This window comes from Pantherophis guttatus, chromosome 4 (assembly GCF_059756535.1).
Source record: "Pantherophis guttatus breed Tessera chromosome 4, ASM5975653v1, whole genome shotgun sequence".
Classification (NCBI taxonomy): Eukaryota; Metazoa; Chordata; class Lepidosauria; order Squamata; family Colubridae; genus Pantherophis; species Pantherophis guttatus.
Window position 1 is genome coordinate 107,916,541 of NC_142066.1, and position 23,521 is coordinate 107,940,061.

The 23,521-nt window shown below is 40.2% G+C and overlaps 1 protein-coding gene and 1 long non-coding RNA gene across 4 annotated transcripts in view; both read right to left on the minus strand.

The window, feature by feature from the left end:
• RBMS3 (RNA binding motif single stranded interacting protein 3) overlaps positions 1–23,521 on the minus strand; it is a 937,042-nt gene that overhangs the window by 868,672 nt on the left and 44,849 nt on the right. The gene's annotated exons all lie outside the window — the stretch shown is intronic.
• On the minus strand, positions 1,527–15,266 carry LOC148114284 (uncharacterized). Its single transcript, XR_015733953.1, has 2 exons — positions 14,802–15,266; positions 1,527–1,752 (listed from the first exon to the last, which is right to left on the minus strand). It is a non-coding gene; the product is annotated as an uncharacterized LOC148114284 (long non-coding RNA).

Genomic DNA, 23,521 nt, shown 5'->3' on the forward strand with positions numbered 1-23,521 from the left:
GCCACTCCACACGCGCTCTCTGCTCCTCTCTGCTTACGGCTGCCTCTCCGGGGCTGCCGCTGGCAAAGAAAAGCCACCCAGACTGGAAAATTTACAAGAAAGGGAGAGGCGCGATCTCCATACCCATCTTGCTTGACACGATGACGTAACCGGAAACCATCATTTGCATTCTTTTAGCAACTCGTTAAGATAATCTGGAAGTTTATCTGTCTTATCAGGGTCATCTGATGGTACAAATTGGTGTGGAGCCTTCTTGGAACTGTTGAAAGGACTGTGTTGTAGATTGGAAATAGATGATTTTATATCCCACAACATAGGAGATCAAACACATGAGGATAGATTCATCAGTCCATCTGCATTTAAAAGACATGGGCCACTCTTTTGAAGACAACAAAGCCCACATTTTGGACAGAGAGGACCACTGGTTTGTAAGAGTGGTCGAAGAGGCCATCTATGTCAAAATTGAACAGTCCTCTCTCAATAGAAGGGGAGGGATATGACATCATCTATCTCCAATCTACAACACAGCCCTTTCAACAGTTCAAAGAAGGCTCCACACCAATTTGCACCACTCAGGTGACCCTGATGACACAGATAAACCTCTAGATGACCTTAATGACACACTAAAAGAATGCAAATGACCAGCTGTCTGAAAGGAGTATGAATCCTTCCATTCCTCACCATACAGTCAGAGCTGAAGAAGTTTCTTGGATGAGAAGGGAAATGTCTTCAAAGGAAAAACAGAAAGTCCAGTTGCCTCTGGGGGTGAGGGAGAAGCACCTTTGGGACAACAATGACCTGTATGACTGAGAATCTCCATAGACATACAAATCTAAGGTTTTGACAGTATCCCTACAGGAACAGCTGAAGCTGTGTCTGTGTACATCAAGCAATGATATATGCTTGCCTAGCTGACTTATGTTTGGGGAGAAAACCAAACATGGATTTGGATTTGTCTGATAACATAACAAATGAAGGTTTATGAGTAATACAGATCAGACAAGTCTGAAAAGACCAACCTAATACATTTTAATAGCTTTGTTCTACGTGGTTAAAGTGCATTATTTTAGTATAATAAGAAAACTTTTAGTCTATCCATGGGTTTTTTATGTTGCATTGCAAGATACACATTCAAAACAATTTCTTTTCTGGTAGCAAATTAAAAAAAACTTATTTGTCAATACATCAAAAAGTTGATAAACTTTTATATCAAAAGCTAAGAACCAAGAATTAGGAATCTTCCTGATTAGGTTTTAATTTTTAATCTTTCTAATGAATTGATAATTACTGATTTTCATGTATTTACTCAAATTGAAGGATAAGCAAATTTGTCAATATTTATGTTAACCACATGTTTATGAATCTATCTATCTGCAGGAAGGCTATTCCAGATGGTTATAACTGTGGGGTTTCACAATGAGAGTAGCCTTTTGTATAAGAGAAAACTCCTAGCCTTATTTATAATGCAAGGCTTTTGTGAATTACCCTCTTCTTAATGCAATTGACAATATAACTCACATATATTATATTTTTAATCATCCTTCTTTATTTAAGAGCTGTTTGCCATTGTTTTCCTGTTGGCTAAGCAGCTCCATCAACCTGTGTTACAATGTGCTTGAAATGATTACACTGTTCTTCAGGAAAATATGCCCCAGAAGCAACAATTATGTTCCAATTAATGGCACCAAAAAAAAGAAGAAAAGGGGAAAGTATTCATCGCTCGCTGGACTTAACTGTTCTTTGGTGTTCTTCCTGCAAGTGGAAATAGCAGAAATATTTTTTACTACAAATAGCGATTATATTTCTTTTGATTTATAGAGGACCAAATACTTTACTCTCTTGTGATCCCTTCCTCTCCAATATCTTCATTCTGGGGCAGTGATGGTTAACCTTTTTGGTGCCAAGGGCCCAAAACGTGCCTGAGTGCAAATGCACATTCATGTGCCCAAATCCCCAAAATGCAATGCGAGCATGTTCCCCATGCATGTTCTCTACCACTCCCATGCATGCGCCCCAGCCCCCCATAACCCATTTTGGCTACCAGGTTGGTGCAAGAGGCTTTCCAGGTGCAAAACAGGATGCGGGGGCACAGCACAAGGCCACCCAGGCCTGATTTGGCCTGGAAAGCCTCCTGCACCAACCTGCACCCCCACGCATACACCCCACCCACCCCACACATGCACGTGCATGTTCCCCGCATGCGCCCTATTCCCATGCATGCATGTCAGAGATCCAAAAGCTGGCCAGTGGGAGGCATGCAGGCATGAGCGGTGAAACTGAGCTGGGGCGATGGCTGGGGGAAAAGATTATTTCAGCAACCATCAGGATTTAACTTACATTGAAACCTGGTTTCTGTGCTAGAGATCCAACCAATACAAAGTACTGCACTGAGAACCTATCTCCCAGTAATCGTTAAAGCAGTGTACTAAATAGATAGCATTACTAATAGTCTTCAGTTAACAGTCTTAATTGGGATTGGCAATTCCACTCCTAAATGGTCATAAAATGGAAAAATTCTATGAATGTGCTTTCCAGCTGGAAAAAGGCAAAACTACTCAGTGTCACATCTTTGGGATCTTTTTACAGTGATTGTTTTTGTTTCTCATTCCAGTTGTTCACTCCAACTGAAATACACTCTCAAATCCTGCAACATCTGGGCCCGAATTCCCCCAAAGCAGGATTTTATCCAAAAAATTGATACAAGCGTCCTTGAATAGTGAAAAAGGACGTGAGACGCTCCCGGTAGGCCTGCTTTCAATGAAATTCTATCAACTTTTTAGTTTCTTTCTCCCACATATTTCTTTCTCCCACATATTTCCCCTGTGAAATAATTTAAACAATTTAAACAATTCTGAAAATAGAAGATAGCAAAGAAGTGGGAGTGGAAGATAAGCCACTGTTTGGAAAGGAGATTGGTTTTTATCTCTGTGGTGCCTTGGCTGAGACCATCATAAAGGCCTACTTTAACTACGATTGCCGAGGGAGGATAAATTGTTGCGATATTTAATTTTGCTGAGAGATACTGGATCAATTATCTACCAAAATGGTAAAGAAAAGTAAGAGGCAGAGATCTTACTCTCTCTCCCCAAAATCTATGACAGAGTTTAACTACTCCAAGCGTCTTAAACAGCTTAAATTGGACAACTTTATGGAGAAGTGTAATCCAGAACCCCAAGCCGAACTTCGAACTTTGTCTCCGTCGACTGTATCATTGGGAGAGGGAGATACAGAAAGGGAGCTTTTTTCCCAGATTTCAGATTTAAATTCACCTGCTAGAATGGATGATTTTTCAAGCTTAATCCCCTCTCCTACTTCTAGCTGTTTAAGAGACGTTCCGACATATTCAGACCTCAGAGAGATGGTCTATACTCAGAGCATGTTAACTGCGCATACAGTAGATTCAATATATGACCTACTGACATCGATCAAAAGAGACATCGAGAGGATCTTTCAATATTTAAATAACCCTCACCCTGCAGCTAAGGAAGGTGAGACTGCACACCTTCCCAATGTGCAGAGAAAGTGGAAGGGCTTAAGATCTCAATCCAAACAACAAAGCATTCCAAGTACTGATGTCAACCCTCATCAAGGAAGAAGGTTGTTAAAGAAACAAATTGCTTTAAGGATAAGGAAAATCCCATGCAATAGAGGACGATGGACTTCAAAGGAAAGGATAATTCTCTCACTTGCACAGCTATTGAAATCTGATCCTTTATTAATAGATCTACTCAGATACGTAAAACTTCCCCAGCATAGCAATTGTGTTCGACTAATACTGCATTTTAATAGCAATACTATTCCGAATGCTGTAATGAAAAGAAAAGAATCCCTGCTCAGATTTGAAGTCATTCCTACAAGAGTCTTATCAAGTGGGTCTATTAAACCGCTTTTACAAGGACTCAACTAAACATCAAAAATGGTATATAGGAACCACTTTGCTACCTCCAGGGTCTTTCCTCTAGAATCTGGAGAAACTATGGAGACAGACCAGACCAGGGAGGTCCCATATATGAAGGCAAGTACCGATAAGCCCGAGGATGTTAGCGAATTTGTTTCCTTGTTTCCAAAGGAGCAAAGGTCGATGTTAATTGAATTTGACTTGTTAAGATCTTCGCTAGCAGAAGCCTGCAGTTTAACGAGAAGGATGTCCAAGTTGGAAGAATGGGGAAAGCATGATCAGACAAGGCCTAAAGTTGTTAAGTCCGTCCAGCAGGATAGAAGGGAAGGCAAAAGATTTTTCAAAGAAACAAAGACCATGAACGTAGCGGCAGAAGTTCACCCTCCCCCAAGTGTGCAACTGCCCTCACCTGTCTTGTCTTCCTTAAGAATGGGTGAGACACTTCCGCAACAACCAGAGGCCACTTTTGACTCCTTTGGCACTCCAGAGAAGCGGTGGTAGTAATTCTGGGCCCCTCCTCCAGAAGGGTGGAGGGAGAGACACAAGGAGTAGTGACTCTAGGTGATTTATTAGACAACAAATGGCCAATAACTAGGGCATCTTGTATCCCTAGCCTTTCCCTCCTGTCCTGGAATATAGCTGGCTGGAAAGGCACTGCAAACCGGATGGATCTTATAAAACTGATTTCAACACATCATCTCATCCTCCTTCAAGAAACCTGGCTGACTACTAATGATCTACAGATCAGCTTACCGGGCTTTGCCTCATGGCATAAACTGGCAGGCAAAGTCAATTTAAGAGGGAGGGCAATTGGGGGCCTAACCACGATGGTCAAAAGGGATACGGGATGGAAGGGTGAAGAAATTTCTTTAGACCCTCAATTCCAATATATTCTGCCTATTAGATTTTCGTTCAGGGGGATAGACTTAATCTTAATTAATGTATATATTGCTTCTTTTTCACTCCACCTTCTAGGAAGGGATTTGTGGGATGAATTAGATTCAGTATTAGCTACTTTAAAGGGATGCTTTCCCCAAGCAAAACTTATATTAGCTGGAGATACTAATGAAAGACTAGGCCCCTCAATTAAGAGCTATGCTAAACGAGGCCTGGTACCAACTGGATATTTTTATAATGAGGTCACCTAGTCTCAATGGACAAGAGGGCCAATAAATATGCCCAGAGGTTAATTTCTCTGCTGTTTATGAATGATATGCAAGTACTTAGTGGCCTGAGTGAGGGGTATATATATCCCTATACTTTCTCGTCCAACAAAACATCAACCTCTATTGATTATATTTGCACTTCCTCTAGTTTAGTACACCATTTTTCAGATGTAAGAGCTATATTTAGAGAGGAAAGTGACCACTTTCCCATCACGGCTCTGGTTTCACTCTCTTCAGAAGTTAGGCCTCATTTAAGAGAGGAAATTGACACCTTAGTAAATGCCCGGGTTTATAACTACAAAAGGTTATATTGGCACAGACTTGATGTTGAATCTGTGATCACTTATCTGGGCTCAGACGAAGCCAGACAGCTAGCAAGGGAAATTTCCCAATCTAAGCCCGGAGACAACACCCCAATACCAGTTTATATAGAGCTAACTTCTACTCTTAAGAACTTTATTATTATTATTATTATTAGTATTAGTATTATTATTATTAGTATTAGTATTAGTATTATTAGTATTAGTATTATTAGTATTAGTATTAGTATTAGTATTTTATTTCTATACCGCCCTTCTCCCGAAGGACTCAGGGCGGTGTACAGCCTATTTAAAAACACAGACAAAACAACAATTAAAATTTAAAATAATTAAATAAATTTGGCTCAGATTTAAAACCCCCCAAAATTTAAATACCCCAATTTAAAACTATTATGTTGATAGTCCGGCCTGGCGGAACAACAGGGTCTTCAGTGTGCAGCGAAACACCCGGAGGTCGGAGATCTTACATATTTCCGGGGGCAGTTCGTTCCACAGGGCTGGGGCTCCCACAGAGAAGGCCCTCCCCCTGGGTGTTGCCAGCCGACATAACTTGGCCAATGGCACCCGGAGGATACCCTCTCTGGGGGAGCGAACTGGTCGGTGAGAGGCTATTGGTGGCAGAAGACGGTCTCGGAGGTACCCGGGTCCTATGCCATGGAGCGCGTTAAAGGTGGTAACCAACACCTTGAATCGCACCCGGAAGACCACTGGGACCCAGTGCAGCTCGCGCAGGAGGGGTGTCACATGGGCACGAGTTGTGCACAACCCGCGCGGCCGCATTCTGGACCAGTTGGAGCCTCCGAGTGCTCTTCAAGGGGAGCCCCATGTAGAGAGCATTACAATAGTCCAACCGGGAAGTAACAAGGGCATGAGTGACCATGCGCAGGGCATCCCGGTCCAGAAAGGGCTGCAACTGGCGAATCAGGCGAACCTGATAAAAGGCCCCCCTGGCCACGGCCGTCATATGCTCTTCTAAAGACAGCCGCGCGTCCAGGAGGACACCCAGATTGCGAGCCCTCTCCGTGGGGGCAAAGATTCACCCCCAATAGTCAGCGATGGCACCTGCTGACTATATCGGGGCGCCGGAAGCCACCAATAGCCTCCCACCGGTCAGCCACTCGGTCTTGGAGGGGTTGAGTCTGAGCCTGTTCCTCCCCATCCAGACCCGCACGGCCTCCAGGCAGCGAGACATCACATCAAGGGCATCGTTGGGGTGGTCTGGGGTGGAGATGTACAGCTGAGTATCATCAGCATACAGATGGCACTTCACCCCAAAACCACGGATGATCTCACCCAGCGGCTTCACATAAATGTTGAACAGGAGAGGCGAGAGGACCGACCCTTGCGGCACTCCCCATGCGAGACACCTCGAGGTCGACCTCTGTCCCCCTGCCAACACAAACTGCGAGCGGTCGGAGTGGAAGGAGGAGAACCACCGCAAAACGGTGCCCCCTATTCCTAACCCCCTCAACCGCTGCAGCATGATACCATGGTCGATGGTATTAAAAGCCGCTGAGAGATCTAATAGGATTAGGACAGAGGAGCAACCCCTGTCCCGAGCCCTCCAGAGATCATCCACCAACGCAACCAATGCCATTTCTGTGCTGTACCCCTGCCTGAAGCCCGACTGGTACAGGTCTAGATAGATAGCTTCATCCAGGTGCCCGGGAAGTTGTCGTGCCACCACGCTCTCAACAACCTTCGCCACAAAACGAAGGTTGGAGACTGGACGATAGTTGGCTAATTCAGCTGGGTCCAGAATGATAGCAAAGTAGATGGGATCTCTAGAAAGTGGTTTGATGACAATTGCCATAGGTTGAGAGCAAATCTAAGAGCCGCAGTTAGGAAAGTTAACTGGTCCAGACAGGACGGTGATTATTCAAATATGGTTCAACTCAGGAAAGCATACAAATGCCTCCTGAAAAACAAGAAAAGTAGCTATAACACCAGGATATGGAAAGAGGTAGAAATGGCAGCGAAATCCCAATTCCCTACGATCTTTTGGCACAAGATAGCCGGTATATTAAAACAACGTTCCCCATTCATGGACACTGATATATCAGCAGTAAAATGGGAGAAGCACTATCTTGCTTTATTTGACGGTAACAATACAACAAATGTCTTGCAACTGGATATTCTCCAACAGGAATTAAGGAAATGTCCGGAATGGACACCAGTTACCTCTACTGAAGTTAAACATATAATACAATCCTTAAAGGCCGGGAAGGCCCCCGGAGAGGATTTGCTGCCTCCCGAACTCTTTAGGTCCAACATTGATTTCTGGGTACCGGTGCTGGTGGCACTGTTTACTTATATCGCTAAAGTAGGGATAATCCCTGAAGGGTGGAGGTTAGCTATAGTTTTTCCAATTTTCAAGAAAGGTGACAGAGCCGCCCCATCTAACTATCGACCTATCAGCCTTCTCAATATAATTTCAAAAATGTATACGAAGCATCTGCTAAATAAAATAGAGGACTGGTGCTTGGATAAGGAAATTCTGGCAAATGAGCAGGCAGGTTTTAGATCGGGTAGGTCTACCATTGACAATTGTTTTGTCCTTTCCCACTTAATTAATAAATACAAGACCCAGGGGAAAAAGCTGTATACGACCTTTATTGACCTTACCGCTCCTTTTGATTCTATAGATAGGAACCATCTGTGGAGGAAATTACAAGCCATGGGGATGGACCCCAGACTTATTTTGTTGATCAGGACTCTCTATACTAATACGGCAATTAGAGTCAGATATGCGGCAAATGGAGCCTCAACAAACAGCATACCGACAACTAGAGGAGTGAGGCAGGGCTGCCTGCTGGGCCCTACTTTTTTTAACCTTTATATAAATGATATCCCAGCGCAGATGGAAGATCTTCTGACGCATAGTCCCCAAAAAGGCTCAAGATTTATTAATGTATTAATGTATGCCGATGACTTAGTGCTGTTTTCTAGAACCCAGATAGGGATAAGGAGACTTCTCGCCAAGCTCTCACGTTATTGTACTACAAACCATTTGACTATAAATGTAGCTAAATCAAAAGTTTTAGTCTTTGGCAATAAGAATAAAAAGCATAATTACCATATTAATGACACAAAGATTGAGCAAGTTGTGGTATATTAATGACACAAAGATTGACCAATATACCTATCTTGGAATTGTTTTTTCCAGTGCAGATGGTTGGACTCTGCACCATCAATACCTTTCTCAAAAGGTCAGAGCTGGGGCAAGCCTTGTATCCAAATTAAGTAAAAATATTCAACCAACCTCGATTTTACCAATTCATAAAGTCTTTCAGGCTAAACTTGTTCCGATTATGCTCTACGGTGCCGAAATCTGGGGTCTTACAGAGGCCCCCATATTGGAGAGAACTCAAAATAATTTGTTAAGGAGGATGCTGGGGGTAAACAATTCCACTTCGGCAGCAGCCGTCAGAGCTGAATTGGGACATTTTTCACTGCACACCTACACAATTACTAGGGCGGTAGCCTACTGGCTAAAAATGACTCAGATGGAAGCCAGCAGACTTCCCAAAATCTGCCTAGAAGAACAGCAGATTTCAAATCCTCAAAGGTATTCCTGGCTAACTGTCACGAGTGTTTTCAGGATTGCTGTGGCTACTTGATCAGTTACAAACAGTATGGATCCATTCAAGCCATCTCCTGTTTGCAATTAACTGCAAGCCTTCCCCGCCCTAGTTAATTGCAGATTAACTCCCCATATAAGCATGGACCTTTCTGCTTGCTACTTGGGCCTAGACGCTGTTTAGGTCTAGATGCAGAGCCAGTGCTGAAGCACCTGGATGCAGAGCCCAGAGCAGAGCTGCAGAAGGGAGGAGAACTCAGCTAAGGAGTCCTGACGGCTGCAGCAGAGATAGCAGCAGAAAAGGAGCCGAAAAGCTGTGTAAAGATATTCCCACGGAGCTAGCTGCAACTGTGAGTTGAGATAGCTGGGAGCCTTTTGAAGTCTCCAATTTTGGCTTGCCTTTTGCTGAGTTGAAGCACGCAAGCCAACATCTGAACTGTTGCTGCTGGACAGTTTCCCTCCCAGGAGCTTCAAGCCATGTTTGCTGATTGAATTGTTTTTCACAGGTGACTTTTAGCTGTGAAGCCTATGCTGCTGCCCTTCTACCACCTCGACGATGTATCGACACCGAAGCTGTTTAATGTCATGTTAGTTTTTTCTTATGGACTGTTTCGGTATTGTGGAGAGGAATTTAGGGAGATGGCCTGGCTTCATTTAACCAAGATAAGACTTTGTTATTAATGTGCCTTTTTAAAGATATAGTGTTTTTTAAACATTTTGAAGTAAAGTATGTTTTTATACAAGACTCCTCTGCTAGTTTTATTTCAGTCCTAGTGTGTTTGCTCATGAGCTGGTTCATGGTTCGGGGACAACCCTCAACCCCATCCTGACACTAACTCGACTGTCAGAAATATTGAATCGATATGGCGTAGGGTTCCCGTTGTATGACACACTGAAGCAAGTTAAATAATGGATTAAAGATATACATAGGCAAATGGACATGGCAACACTTTCAACTAATCACTCCCTTAAGCTTCTGACAGCAGTTAAAACAACTTTTACCTTGGAAAAATATTTATATCTAGAAATGGCATCAGTGGAGAGAGAGCTATTTGTCAAGTTTAGATTTGAACTTTTAGATACCAATGTCAAATTCGGCCGTTACCGGAAAATCCCGTATGACTAAAGAACATGTATATGTGGGGCAACCGTCGTGGAGGATATGGCGCATATAATATTTGAATGTAGGTTGTATGAGGAAGTAAGAAAACAATATCTGTCCCCAATTATAAATAAATTTCCCCACTGGAATGTAAGGCATAAATTATCATTTCTATTGAAGGCAGACTCTCCTCCCCTGGTAAGGGCTATTACTCACTATCTTAAAAGGATGACAGCAATACGAGCCAGTTATATCGAAAAGAATTTCATTGATTGTAATAAAGATGAGCTGAGTTAGAGAGGAGCTATCTTATTTGGGTTATCTAGTTTTGGAAATCTAGTTATTGAACTTCGATATTGTTAAATTTTAAATGTCATATATCATATATTTTTAGACTGTTATTTCTGTAACTGTTTGTTTTATCTTTTCTTTTTTCTTTTTTCTTTTTTCTCTTTTTTCTTTTTTTTTTTTTTTGAAAAGGCCTTCGGGCTATTCAATAAAAAAGAACTATTATCCAAAAAAAATCAGAAACTGCACCAAGGTCACATCTTTGGCTTTTGTTTGCTCCCTAACTATTCCCTCACCCCCGTGGAATGCTTGAGTGCCTATTTAAAGTGATGTATATATAAAAACCAATGTAATTATACTCTAGGGCAAGGGAGGCAAAGGAGGGATTTCCTACAAAAATTGATTTTCTATCTCTTTCTTTCCTCTCAAAGAGTGGGGAGATTAGAGAGGAAATGATTTCAAGAGAACACTGAAGCTATTTGCATAGGATGACCCCCATGTTGCTGGCTTCATTATGTAAAAGAGCAAACAGCTTATTCTCTTGAAATTTCTTCCTCTCCAATTTTCATGCTTGGAGTGGGAGAGAGCAAGTGATTTATTTATTTATCTTTCTTTGCCTGACAGTTTGTAGCTGTGATTATTTTGCTTCAATTTATAGAAGAGCAAACAGCTTATTCTCTTAAAATCCCTTTGACTCCAATTATTCTGCTCTGCAAGGGGGTCAGAGAAGAAGAAAAAAACAGGTCAGGCACAGGACAACACATATTGACTGCAATGGTGACCGCATGACTGAGGAATGCTGTGAAGTTTGTAAATAGTTAAAAAATTGGCAATAAAGTCATTTTTAGTACAACTACTTTAAATGAACTCAGTATAAGAAGTCAGTAAACAAGGAGTACCTATACTCCTAATCCTTCAACCTATTAGAACTAAATAAACCAGATCTGACCTTTATCTGGTTTTGTGCACTGATAATAGTCAAAAGAAAAAGAGCAGCATGTGACTGTTATGCCTAGTATTTTTTTTTGAACTCACAAAATTTAGGCAAAATATATTTTATGAAATATAAAATCAACCTTAATATATAAAAATGCATGCATTCAATATAGACCAGGTTTAAATCAAGGCACTAGTCTAGGAACCGTAAACAAAGAGTAAGGTTCCTGAGTATGCATCATTATTCATTCTTAGCACAAGAAACAAAAATGGGTGTATAAATAAGGAGCCCTGAAACAATCTTTACAAACTTCACAAACATAAAAAACCCCTCTTCGACCTATTAAAAACTTTCTACAATGCAAGATAACAGTGTAATTTCTGGCAGGCATTTTTTCCTGAAAATTTCAAGTTTCAGATCAAAACTTCTGGACCCTACCTATCACTTATCCACAATAGTTAAACATTAATCCTTAATTATAAGGAACCTGAGGCATCTTAACAGTGGTTCAACATTTATCAGGATGATTAAAAACATTTTATTTGTATTAAAATGAACGTTGGACATTCCTTGAACGTTCTTTCTATGTGCACTGCAGGGGAGTCCAAGCATGGGTTAATTTCAGTCTGATCTGATATCACTGAGTTGGAATTTCTTCGGCACACCTTCCTCCTCCAGCCGAGCCTCAGTTTTTTCAACGAAACTGGAACTAGAGAAGATGCAGTCCAGTCGAAGAACCGACCACTCCCGGACCCCGGACAGCACAAGCCAGGGTGGGATTGGACTCTCCTGCAGCGCACATAGAAAGAACGTTCAAGGTAAGTCCAATGTTCATTCTCCTGTGTGCTGCTTGGAGAGTCCTGGAGTGTTGTTGGGCGGGAAGCAGATTGATCCAGGGTCCCCTCGGCCAGCAGGACTCTCTGTAAGATGCACCTCCCAAACGCTGCTTCAGCAGATGCGTACTGATCCAACTTGTAATTCCTCACGAATGGTGAAGGAGAAGTCCAAGTGGCGGCCCTGAAGATCTCCAAAATCGATGCTTGTGTAGCCCATGCCGCTGTGGTGGCAGCACTACGAGTAGAGTGCGTTGTGATGCAACGTGGCACGGGACGAGCTAAGGCAATACATGCCTTGAGCCACCGTCCAATGGTAGACGGTGACACCTTCTTCCCCATTGAAGTGGGCTGGAATGACATGAATAAGGCCTCTGTCCTCCTAAAGGAGAATGTACGTTTAATGTATTGTTTTAAAGCACGGTGTACATCCAAAGTATGCCAGCACTTTTCCCTTGGATGTCTTCGATTGGGGCAAAAGTCCGGCAAAATAACCTCCTGTGTCCTGTGCAACCAGGAATTTATTTTTGGCACAAAGGTAGGGTCCAATCGAAGAATGACTCTGTCCGGGTGAAAAATGCATAAATCCTGGTGCACTGAAAGTGCAGCTAGCTCCGATATCCAGCATGCAGATATAATTGCAACTAAGAAAACAACTTTAAAAGTAAAGAGTCAAAGTGTGGTAGTCCACAAGGGCTCGAAAGGAGGTAAGGTGAGTGCTTGTAAAACTAACGATAGATCCCAAGTCAAGTATCTATGTACTGTCAGCGGTAGCAAATTGGCAGCTCCCTTTAAAAAACTATGGACCTTTGGATGTTGAGAGAGAGGAATAGGTCCCTTACCTGGTAAGATGGTAGCTAATGCTGCAACTTGCCACCGAAGTGTATTAGTTGACAACTTCTTCTCCAGACCTCATTACAGGAAGTCCAGTACCTGTGGAACGGTTGTTGAAGTCGGTACTAGATCCACCTTGGTGCACCAGCAACTGAACGACACCCAGGTGGCATCATAAATCCAGGTCGTCAATGCTTTTCTAGACGCAAGAATGGTAGAAATCACCTTAGGGGAATAACATCCCTTCCTGAGGGTCTCCCGCTCAAGCGCCAAACGGCCAACTTGAGCCACTGAGGGTCCAGATGTTGAAAGGCCCCTTGGCTGAGGAAGACCTTGTGTGGTAATATCCAGGGACATGCTATCAACAGTGACATCAGGTCTGCAAACCATGGACGTCTCGGCCAATGTGGTGCAACTAACACCTTCACCTCCTCCTCCAGAATCTTCCTGATTACCCTCTGGAGTAACGGGATAGGAGGAAAGGCATACAGTAGTTTGGCCGGCCACGGACAATGAAGGGCATTGATACCCTCAGCTGCTGGAGTCCAGAACCGGGTGAAAAACCAAGGCAGGTGAGTGTTTTGAGGTGTGGTGAACAACTCCAAGGCCGGAGTCCCGAATCGAACTATGATGAGGTGGAATAAGTCCAGATGAAATCGCCATTCGGACTGGTCTATTGTCATTCGGCTCAACCAATCCACTGTAGAGTTGGATGTCCCTGCGATGTGTCTGCCCGAAAGGACAGGAGATGTTGTTCTGCCCAAAGACACAATTTCTTCACCTCGCACATGAGGAATTTGGAGCGAGTGCCCCCTTGGTGGTTGACATGTGCCTTGGCCATGACATTGTCTGTTAACAAAAGCACGTGCTGATTCAACAACTCGGTCTGAAAATGTCAGAACGCCAGATGGGCCGCTCTCAGCTCCAGCCAATTGATCTCGCTGAGACCATTGCCCTTGGGTCATCTGGTCCCTCAGGTGCGACCCCCGCCCCCCAGCCGAAGAGACTGGCATCTGATGTTAGAACCAGTCTGGGAGGATCTCAAAACAGGCAGCTCTCTTCCATGGCCTTCGACTTCCACCAATTCAGGGACTGAAGCACCTGTTGAGGAACCCTGATCCTGCACAGTGAGTTGCTGCGCCCTGACCTCTGACTGGAGAGAAGGAGCCACTGTAAGTGCCTGGCATGTAAACGAGTCCACGGAACTATTGCTAAACAGGAAATCATTTTCCCTAACAGTTGGGAAAGAAGCAATAGGGGCACTGGAACTGATGCCTGAACCTGTTTCACCAATTCCCATATACTGTCCCATCGTTCTTGAGACAGGAACACCTGAGATAACTGAGTGTCGATCACCGCCCCCAAATGGGTAAGCCTGGTGGACGGTGTCAGATGGCTTTTTTCCCAGTTTACTGAGAAGCTGTGATCCTGAAGTGACTGAATCGTGAGTTGCAGATCCAGCTCTGCCTACCTGAGAGACGATGACTGGATCAGAACATCATCTAGATAGCACTGTAGGTGGATGGGATGTGCCCTCAGATGTGCTGCCACCACATCCAGTAATTTGGTGCAGGTATGTGGGGCTGAGGAGAGGCCAAAGTGAAGTGCCCAATATTGCCAGTGGTGGCCTGCAAATGCAAATCAGAGGAACCTCCTGTGAGATACCCGTATGGGGACAAGAAGATAAGCCTCCTTGAGATCTATTGATGTTAAAAAATCTCTTTGTCTGAGGCAACCCAGAGATTGCATTTTGAACCTGTTGTATCGTTTGTGAACATTGAGGTCTTTCAGATTCAATATAGCCCTTTGGGAACTAGAAAGAGTACAGAGTAAAATCCCAAACCTCTTTGCCCAATTGGTACCGGCTCGATGACCTTGATGTCCAGCAAGTGCTGAATCTCGGCCTCCATCATATCTTTCTTGGAGGCCTCCCTGGGTACAGGACATTGTATGAAGCAATGATGGGGTCTGGAACAAAATTCTAAGGTCAGTCCGAGAGTAATTGTTTGTAATACCCACGTATCCGTGGTGGTATCTCTCCATTGGTCGGCAAACATCTTTAACCTGCCACCAATCGGGATTTGAGTCCATGAGTCATTTGGAATGGCAGTAGGGGCATCCCCCTGAACCCCTATAAGGCTGCCTGGATTGTGTTTGTCGAGATCTGTCTCAAAATCCTGTCCTGTCCTGTGATCTGTCCCCCCCATGGGAATGCTGCCTATGGAAATGGGAGGCAGAGAAAGGGCTGCCTATGGTAATAAGGAGTAGGTCTTCTGTCAGGTCTCCTAGTCAACTGTGGCAGAACTTTCCTTTTATTCTTCCCTTCCACCAGGATGGGATCTAGAACTTCTCCAAACAGCTGATGTCCCTTAAAGGGGGCAGCGGCCAAGCACCACTTGAACTTTGTGTCTGCCTGCCCCTGGCATAGCCATAACAAACGCCTGGAAGCTACATTAGATGCCAGAGCTCTCGAGGCAAATTTTGCCACATTAATAGTAGCATCAGATGTATATTCTGTTGCAGCTATTAACTTACTAATGTCTTGTTGGAGGCGGACATCCTCTGGGGAGATCCTGGCCTGCATCTGTTTTAACCATAAGAGTGATGTTCGAGAAATGAATGAAACTGCAGTGGCACACTTAATTGCCCAAGCCGCTGACTGGTGAGTTCTGTGCTCAGCCAAATCAGTCTTCCTATCCTCAGTCTTCAATCCCTCTGCGTTATCAGAAGGAAGAATGGCTGCTGAAGCCAAATTAGTTAAAGGAGAATCTACTGTGGGAATTTGGAGGAGCTTCTCGAGCTCCTTCTCCACAGAGTACATCTTTTTGTCCATGCCACTAGGTGCTGGAATTGAGACAGGTTGTTCCCACTGTCTATGAATTACATCTACAAAGAATTTTGGGGAAGGAATGACTTCCTGAGTAGTAACCAGCTCCGTAAAGAGACTGGCGCAAAGATCCTGAGAGTCCTTAAGGTCTGCAGTAGATCTCTCCATCTGACCCATATTAGCAGTCATTTTAGCTTTAAGCAATGTCTTAAACAGATGGGGACAGAATAAACCAGTATATGCAGGTTTGTCCTATGCAATCCCTTCATCCCCAGACATTTCAAATTCACCTAATTCCTCTTCTCCTTCCAGCGAAGCCTCACTGTGAAGTGATGGAGATGCATGATGTGATTCCTCCCTATATTCCCTGTGCCTATCGGAATGTTGATGCATAGGATCTGGCCTTGAAAGCCCTGGATGTAAGGGAGCCAACAATCCCCTCTGTGCCAGCGCCTCATCAATACCTTGAGTAATAATTTGCACAATGGCATAACGTAACTCTGAGAATAAACTTTGTTGTGTTGCCTCTAGAGAGCGCAGCCCCGCTGCTGTAGTCGTAAAAGTGGCTGATGGTGCTGAACGCTGCCTGCCAGGCACCTGAGAGGAATCAGAAAGGGGCTGAGGTGGGTCTGGGGCAAATCCTTCTTGAAAAGGAACTGCGTGAAACCCATGTGAGTCCTGAGGCACAGACCAGTTAGGCTGATCTTCCTGCACTTCCTGTGGCTGTAAGTCTGAAGGTAAAATATTAGTAGGCTCACACTGATCCCTAGAACCCTCAGAGGATTTAAGAGCTGCAGCCTGTTGCTGAGCCTTTGCAAAATGCTTTTCTAAGGCTTTTTGTCTTCTCAGGGCATCTTTATCAGCTGCTACAGATGAAGATTTAGAATATTTGGCTTGGGTGCAAGTAGAAGGCTTGCTAGATCTCAATCTGGGCTTTTTAAGTACAGGACATTCAGCCTGATGTTGGGGGGGGGGGGTGAAGATCCTTCAGAATCACTACTATTTGCCATATCTAGCACAGAATACAAGGTCCAGAACCCCCAACTGTAATACACAATGGTAGAAGGGCTTGAGACCAGCAACATGGCTGAACCGGTAGAAAAAAATTTGAAACCACCACTGTTTTTAACTGCATAGTTATGTGCAGTTATGTGCAATATATGAACAACATTATACTTCTCGCTAATCAATTTCATTTTTATTTATTTGTATTTCATCCATATTATTTTTTTATAAATAACTCAAGGTGGCAAACATACCCAACACATCTTCTTCCTTCCATTTTCCCTACAACAATCCTGTGAGATGGGTTGGGCTGAGAGAGTGACTGGCACAAAAGTCACCCAGCTGGCTTTCATGGCTACAGTAAGACTAGAACTTTCATCAAACTGGTTCTCTATTTTAACCTTTCAAAACTATTTTAAACCAGAATGCCAATTTTTTATTATACTATATTTTATTAAATCATATAAAATTGTTATTGATCTTTTCCAGTCAATTAATCTTATTTAAAATTTATATAGGAATCATTTGGAATAAAATATTAAATCTTTGTATAATGTTGGTTTTAATGGCTGCAGTTCTCTTTAACCAGCTTTAGGGTTTTTTTTCATTTTAAAGTAATTGTCATTGTATTTTTAAAGATCTATCAATAATTATTTTTTAAAAAGGCTTTTTAATTTTTGTCAATAAATTCCCAGCTATTCCCTTTTTCAAAATAATATTAAACCTTATTGTTTGGTGAAAATATTTTTTTTCCTTCAGTTAGGTTCAGTATTAACTTTTGAACTTTGAATTGAATAGCCCACCTATAGCTCATCTTTTCTGGGAGGTGGCTGTCAGAAATCTTCGGTTTATTCCCTAATATATCTAAATATATAGTTGATAGAATTTCAATTACTGTATCTCCCAATTTTAAAAGAGCTGCACCCGCTTTTTTAAAAATGTATTGTTTTATCATAGAAAATAAAATACAAAACAGTTAAACAAGCAAACAAAATGAAACAAAATAAAAGTATACATTAAACCCTAACAATAATAATAAAAAAATAGTGTACAAAAAAAAAGACGAAAAGTGGTCAATTAAATTTAATTTTTAACATTTAACATGTAGGATCCACCCTGGCTAGTGCTGAAAGAAAAGGAAAAGTAATAAATTCTCTTCCTCAAGTCAATAGGTTGAGCTAAATATAATCTTCAGCATGTAGAAAGTCCAAAAACGGTTTCGTCTCTTATAAAGCTGTCTAGTATGTTATCTCTAATCAAAGAGTTAATTTCCCCATCTCTGCCAATTCAATAAATTTCAAAATCCATTTTTCAACAGTTGGCATCTCTTTTTCTTTCCAGTGTTTGGCAAGTGCAATTCTCTCAGCCATCACCATGTGAAGGAATAGCGCCCAAAATTGTTTTTCTTTTTTCTTTTTGTTTTAAAAACAAACTTTATTAGATTTAAAAAAAAATGTATAAAACATTCACAACCTTAAAATACAGTCAACAATATCAACAGACAACAAATAAAGTATATATAATGTATGTAAGTACACATATATACCAAAACTTATTTTCCCCTTTTTTCCCTTAATGGTGTATAATTATTACTTTTAATTTCTTACTAAATTTTGACTTTACCTCCTTTTCCATTGGTTTATCCACTCATACCAGCTGTCCCATATGTTAAAATACTGAGAGTCTTCCTTATCTTTCAATTTCAACATTAGTCTATCCATTTCTGCACATGTGTAAATTTTTTGAATTATTTGCTGCTCCATTGGCAATTGATCTGTTTTCCAGACTTGTGCTAGGGCTAGTCTAGCTGCCGCAATTATATGTAATATTAGGTACTTTTTTTCCTTTCTAATGTTTTGTTTGAGCATTCCTAACAAAAAAATTTCTGGTTCTAACTCAATATCCTCTGCAATTATTTCTGAAATTCAAATTTTTATTTTTATCCAATATTTCTTAATTTTTGGGCAAAGCCACCAGACATGAAAGAAGGTTCCCTATGCTTGCTTGCATTTCCAACATGTTGGATTAAGATTTGCATACATCCTCGCTAATCTCACAGGGGCTAGATACCATCTGTACCACATCTTGTAATAGTTCTCCTTATATGCTACGGATTTTGTTATTCTATAAGTTGGTTTCCCATACCCTTTCCCACTCTTCCAATTGTATATTTTTGCCAATATTCCTTGCCCAAGCTATCATTTGTCCTTTAACTAAATTTTCTGCTAGGTCAAATTCTAATAAGTATTTATAAATCTTTGAAATCAAATTTCCATCTTTAGTTCCTAATTTGTCTAGTCGGTTGGGATTTATGTCTATTCCTCCTTCCTCATTGTCTTTATTGTATCTAGTTTGTATTTGTAGGTAGGGCCACCAATCTATTTCTATGCCTTGTTCCCTGAGTTCCTGCCGTGTTTTTAATCTTCCTTGGGGGTCCAGTCATTCTTTGTATCTTATTAATTTATGAGGGGCTAGTGTGTGGGGGTGCGTTGCCGCCTCCAATGCAGATATCCAGCCGGGAACCTTCATATAATGTTTGTTTTTAATTTCGAACCAGATGCCAATCAGTGAATTTCTTATTATGTGGTTTTTAAAATGTTTATAGGTTTTGTTCCCGGCATTCCACAAGAAGGCATGCCACCCCTTTAACAAATCGTGGCCTTCTAATTTTAATAGTCTGTAATTCTCCAAATTGACCCACTCCTTAATCCATGTTAAACTCGCAGCTTTATAATATTTTTCCCACGCTGGTAGGCCAAAACCCCCTCTAGATCTGTCATCCTGTAATATATTTAAATTTATTTTTGTTTTTTTTCCCCCTCATACGAATTTTGATGTTATTTTATTCAAATTTGTAAAAAAAAATTCTCTAATTTAACTGGAATGGTTTGAAATAAGTAGAGGAGCCTCGGTAGTATATTCATCTTAATCGCCCCAATTCTTCCTAACAATGATAACTTTAATTTCCCCCATCTTTCTAAATCATTTTTAATTTGTTGTACTAACTCTCCATAATTATTATCTTTTATAGCCACATTCCTAGTTGTCAAATTATTACCTAAATATTTTATTCTCTTAACTACTCGTAATCCTGATTGTTTTTCTAACTCTTCTATTTGTTTTTCTGTTAAATTTTTACTTAATATTTTAGTCTTATCCTTATTGACTTTTAAACCTGCCACTTTACCAAATTTCTCTATTTCCTCTGTTAATTTTAATTCCGTTTCTAATGGATCCTCTATGAAGAATACAAGGTCGTCAGCAAACGCTTGGACCTTGTATTCTTCGCCTCTAACCTTGAGTCCCTTTATATTTTTGTTGAGTCTAATTCTTCTAAGTAGGTTTTCTAGCATTAGAATAAAGAGTAGTAGTGAAAGTGGGCACCCTTGTCGTATTCCTCTTATTTCAAAAAAAATTGTTAGTTCCCCATTGACTAGTATCCTTGCTCTCTGTTTTGTGTATATTGAAACTATCATCTTTTCGAATTTCTCCCCAAATTTCATATTCTTTATTTGTTGTGTCATGAATCTCCAGTTGACCCGATCAAACGCCTTTTGTGCATCCAGGAAGATCAGGGCTACCTGTTTCTCTGGATGCACCTCATAGTATTCTATTACATTGATCACTGTCCTTATATTATTTTTAATTTGTCTTGCCGGCAGGAATCCGTTCTGATCCGAATGTATTCTATGATTTAATATTGTCTTTAATCTGTTTGCCATCAAATTCATAAAAATCTTATAATCCGAATTTAGTAAAGAAATCGGCCTATAATTTTTTATCTGTGTTGTATCTGCCCCCTCCTTCGGGATTAGCGAGATATATGCCTCCCTCCAAGATTCTGGTAGCTTTGCCTCTTTCAATGCCTCATTGTAGACCTCTAATAGTATCCAATTTAGTGATTCCCCTAATCCTTTATATAATTCTACTGGTAACCCATCTGTTCCCGGGGTTTTATTGTTTTTTTGTTTCCTAATTGTTGCCTGTAGTTCCTCTATAGTAATCTCTCTATTGAGTATCTCTTTCTCTTCTTCAGTTACTACTGGCATTCTCTCCTCTTTTAAATATTGATCTATTTCTTCTGTTGGCACCTTATCCTATGTATACAAATCTTGAAAGTATTGGGTTACTATCTCTTTCTTCTTTTCTAGATTCTGACATAACTTGCCATCCTTATCCTGCAGTTGGTGAATTGTTAATTTCTCTCTTTCTTTTCTTAATTTGTAAGCCATCCACCTCCCTAGTTTGTTTGCCTGTTCAAATTGATTTTGTTTTAAAAATTTCATTGTATTAACATATTTTTCTTGCTTGAATAGATTCAATTTGTGTTTAGCTGCCATCCAATTAGTTCATATTTGTTCATCCTCTGGCCTTTCCTGTAATTTCCCTTCCCAGTTTTGGATCTCTTCTCGAATTTTGTTATATTTTGTTATATTAGAAGTTAGGTAGGATAGAAAGAAAATGTTTTTTAGTAAAAGGTGATATGATTAAAAGTTAGAATAAGTGATAGAAATAAGAGAAGGGGGAATGTTAATATATACTCTTTTATATAATAAATCAAAAGAAACAATAAAAGAAAACATGGAATAATTGAATAATGATAATTGCAATTTATTGTAATTTGTATCATTATTAGAAATATATAAGTTGATTAAACATAATAATTATGATTAATTTTACTAGTTTTATTTATATTAGACTGTTGGACACCCAGTAGCCACACTGTTCATGCATTGATTTGATATGTTTTTAAAAAATAAAAAAATAAAAAACTTATTTTAAAAGTGTTTTTTTTTTAACCTAAGAGACAAATTAAAGACAATTGGAGTACTATGAAGTACATCCAGAGAAGCAAATGTCATTGATCTTCCTAGACACACATAAAGAATTTGATAACATGAACTTGCAATTCATGCTAGCACAACTAAAAGATATGGACTTTGGGGAAAAATTTATTAATATGATTAAGGCAATATATTATAAACAAACTGATGGTAAATGGAGATATGACTGAGAAGGTTTCCATTAGGAAAAGTACAAGAGAAGGATGTCCCTTGTCTCCTCTATTATTTGTATTGACATTGGAAGTATTAAACAGAAATATTAGACAAGATACAGAGATAAAAAGCATGGAAATAAAAAAGGAAAAGTACAAACTACAGGTGTTTGCAGACAATTTAGTTTTTATCTTGGAAGAGCCATAAGAAACAGGGCCTAAACTAATAAAAAAATAGAAGAATATGGTGAAGTGGCAGGTCTGAAAATAAACAAAGATAAAACTAAGATTTTAGTGAAAAATCTTACAGATAAACAAAAAAAAAAGAGAATGACAAGAATAGATATTCAGATTACTAAGAAAGTAAAATATTTAGGGATTCAGCTGACAGCAAGATGTGTAACGATTAAGGAATATAATTATTACAAACTGTTGCAACAAATTAAAATAGATCTGGAAAAATGAAAAACTCTGCAATTATCGATGATAGGAAGAATAGCTAGAATTAAAATGAATATATTGACAAGATTATTGTACTTATTTTAAACAATTCCTATAAAATTGGGGGGGGAAATACTTTGAGGAATTTAACAAAACAATATTAAAATATATTTGGCAAGGGGAAAAAAGCAAGAATTAGCTTTAAAATGTTGCAGGATTCAAGAAGTAGCGGAGGTTTGGATTACCAAATTGGGAATTGTGTTACCAGGCTGCAGTATTAACATGGATGAAAGAATGGATTGTATTGAGGCATACAAGATTATTGACTTTGGAAGGACATGACTCGCAACTGAGTTAGCATGCTAACTCAGTATGGGAAAAATAAGATACAAGGTTACTTTCAAAGACATTACATTAAAAATGCATTAATGTTAGTATGGGACAAAATTAGAGCACAACATTATTTGAGGATACCAGTTTGGCTTTCAACAATGGAAGCACTGGTTCACCCAAATGTTATTAACATGGGAAATGTCATTAGATATAAAGATATTTTGAATGAAAAGAGGGAACTCAAAACTAAACAAGAATGAGTGATCAAAGGATTGATATGGCATAGTATTCACAAGTACAGATACGTTCTAGATATGAGAAAGATGTTAAATTATATGGTTTCTATAAAGAATTAACAGAACTAGATAAGATATTAACAGGGACAGAAGAAAGATTGATAACGAAATTGTACACCTACTTATTGGGCATAAAACTGGAAGATTAACAAGTGAATGTTAGCATGGACAAAAAATTTTGGTCACACAATAGAATTAGATAAATGGCAGAAATTGTGGGACAGGAACTACAAATTAACGATGTCAACTGCATATAAAGAAAATCTATATATGATGTTTGATAGATAGCACTTTGCACCGGCGAGGTTGGCAAAGATGTTCAAAGATAAGTCAGCCAAATGTTGGAAGTGCCACCAGATACCTGGGTCCTATTATCATATGTTGTAGACGTGTAGAAGCAAAAAAATACTGGAAAAAAATACATACATGCTGGAAAAGATGATAAAGCAGCACATTGACTTAAAACCAGAAATATTTTTGTTGGGGATTTTACCCGAAACTTATAGTAAAGAGAATGCATATTTAATTATTTATGTATTAACTGCAGCTAGAATTGTATTTGCACAAAATTGGAAAAATGAAGAGATCCCTACTGATGAGAAGGTGATTAGGAAAATATTAGAATGTGCAAAAATGAACAGATTAACACTTGCAATTAAAGAGAA